General features: G+C 38.1%; 1 long non-coding RNA gene across 1 annotated transcript; it reads left to right on the plus strand.

The window, feature by feature from the left end:
- Window positions 1-1,514: 1,514 nt before the first annotated feature.
- LOC137577706 (uncharacterized) lies at window positions 1,515-2,113 on the plus strand. The gene is made up of 2 exons (XR_011032456.1): window positions 1,515-1,717; window positions 1,803-2,113. It is a non-coding gene; the product is annotated as an uncharacterized lncRNA (long non-coding RNA).
- The last annotated feature ends 727 nt before the right edge of the window (window positions 2,114-2,840 follow it).

Genomic DNA, 2,840 nt, shown 5'->3' on the forward strand with positions numbered 1-2,840 from the left:
AAAAACACCGAGAAGGCGGTAACTCCTTAAGCCTCCACACATTCACATCAAAAATCACAAAACATTGCACAGAGAAACGAAATTCTTGAAACATTTGTTTATGAAGGATTCAAGGATTTTCTAGGGAAAAGCTTTTAAATTCATTAATATTCATTCGCTAAGCATATTCAACCAAAAACGGAAAAGGAAACGGCCAAGTTGCATATAGCAAAAAGGAGAAAACAAAATGCTGTAAGAGGAATGAGCAATGTGGCATGTTGCAAGAATGAAACTATATACATATATATGTATGTATGTTAGCCGCGACCTTAATATACTCAGCGATTCCATAACAGAAATCACGCATTTCCGGCACGTATGACTGGCTCTTGGTCTTCCGGTCGCAATGAAACACACAGCATGTGGAAATATGTTGAATCATTTGCTTGGAAAATGACTTTTTAATATGCCACACTAATTTGAATATTTATCAGAGACCCAGGGCCGATTTCGAGTCCAAGTCCTTGAGGGTCCGGAAGTGCGTAGCGGTCATTATGGCTATGTGGCACATGTAATACACCGAGGGGTACACATGCTTAACCAAAAAGAGAGAAGGACGCGTGCCGCGTATTCCTATGCCCTATGCCTATACTCCAAATGGTCAAGTGCTCCATTATTCGGTCACATGAGTGCCCAGTGGACAACATTTCACATTGCTAATTACTAAAAAAGTTTGCTTTTTTTGTGTTCATTTGCATAAATTAGGCATTGGACGGGTGTAACCTGGAAATTAATGAAACTAAGAAGTTATAGCGCAGTTCGCTTACATGACATGTACTTTTTGTAAGGTGTTGGCTAACATGACAACATTAAAATGTATAAATTGTATTGTACATGAAATTCTAAAGGCAATCGGTCCATCTGAGTGCGTCTTTTTTAAAAAAACTCCCTGCCAATTTATTTTGCAGTGATTCGAATTGTTAGAAAATGCATTGTGATGCAAATTTGTGCAACCCAACGTAGCATAATCCTTTCTTTGCTTAAGTGTGTGAAAATCAAAAAAGGATCACAATGAAAAACAATCCGCACACACACACACACACACAATTGCTGTTGTGCATCCTTGCTGCACCCTTGTCAATGGAATTCTTTTGCACAAAAAGGGGTTGCAAAAATTGTCTCTAATGTGCATTGCGAATTTGCCTATGGATGCATGAGATCTTCTCTCAGAATTCCGTTACATGGATTTTATTTTTCAATATGCTAATATTTGTGAGTTTCCCTTTATTCATTGCCATCTCAAACTTTTCTTTATAAGTGAGAGTGTCCTGCTCATCAAAGGCTGTCATGAGTTTCCATAATGATATCCAATCGAAACTCAATTTTAACCGCCTTGAGGTCAATAAGTCTTCATAATTTTTAAGATTTTAATCATTATATAATAATTGCCACAGCTTGCTTTGTTTTGGTTCCTTGGCTTAATTGTCAATGTAATATTTGCCACTTTGACAATCAAGCAAAATGAACCAAAACAAAGCAAGCTGTGAGAAAAAACTTCGTTAGTTTAAAAGGCAAACTTGAAATTTTTTAAAAATCGAATAGGCCTTGACTTTCGAAATGTCAGCTGAAAAATCAAGGTAGTGCTTCTACTGACTCTCAAAAATCATTCTCACTCCAGAGCACTTCCGAGTAACATCAACAAAATTGTTAGTTTTTGGTTTTATTTGTGGAAATTCAGGTAAAATAAACAAAAAAAAAAAAGTTTTTGGTTTTTTATCAATACAAATATAGTAAAGAAAAACGAAATCCTTTTGAATTGTTAGGAACTTTACGGATCAAAAATGTGTGGACCTTGCTGTGGACCCTGTGGACCCTGCGGATCAGGATGCTGCTACAGTCCTTGCTGCTCTCCCTGTTGCAGTCCTTGCTGCTCGCCATGCTGCAGTCCGTGTTGTAGCCCATGCTGTGGACCCTGTTATGGAGGTGGCTGTGGATCCTGCAGCAGCTGTGGACCATCCTGTTAGCAAGTGACATACCAATCCCCCCAGCCAGCATTGCCACAGTTTTCCAACATAAATCTGTTTGATTTCGACAAATAATAGCAATAAAGTAAATCTATGGGGTGAGACCAAAACATTTTTGTTTTCATCATTATTCAGTCAATTAGCATGTGTGCGATCTATTAGGGTCAAGGGCCATGAGATCTCACAATTGCCGCTTCTAAATAATGCTAATTTATGCACTGCCCAAAAAGAATCAAAAGTCAAAGCAAATAAAACTGACCACTCCTCTAGCCACCGCTGGTCAGTCATTTCCTGTTGGCTCTCACTGTGGGGTGGTCAGTTGGTTTAACAAGGGTGTGAATTGACTAGATAGGGGAGATAGAAAACTAGCCGAAAGCCGGTTATATGTGGCATAAAAATCACATTAACAATTAAAGTTGAAGTTAATGAGACAATGTGAAAAGGGGATTTTCGATTGTTTGACCACGGGTCAGTTGGGCCATTATAAAGCTATTAGATTAACATTGCAAACTGAATAATTGCCCTTACCCTTCTAGAAAAGTGTGAAGTTTACAATTTAAAGTTTTGAGCTTGTGAATATTTCTGCCATTTTCTTTTTGTTTTCCATATATATGTATGTAACAAGGAATTATCACTGTAGAGCCAAAAGCAAGTCATAAAACCAGCTGGACCCTCACACTCTCTGACTAATATTCGCGGGTCGCGTCTGGCGGCGACAGGGGACACATTATTTTAATTTTACCAACAACAATTTCTCTTTTTTTCCTCCCAAAAAAAAAAGGAAAAAACTGAACGTACCCCCAAAAAAAAGTGTACGATGAAATTCTATTTGAAGGG

The sequence above is a fragment of the Drosophila tropicalis genome, unplaced genomic scaffold, assembly GCF_018151085.1.
Source record: "Drosophila tropicalis isolate 14030-0801.00 unplaced genomic scaffold, ASM1815108v1 contig_593, whole genome shotgun sequence".
NCBI classification, from domain to species: domain Eukaryota; kingdom Metazoa; phylum Arthropoda; class Insecta; order Diptera; family Drosophilidae; genus Drosophila; species Drosophila tropicalis.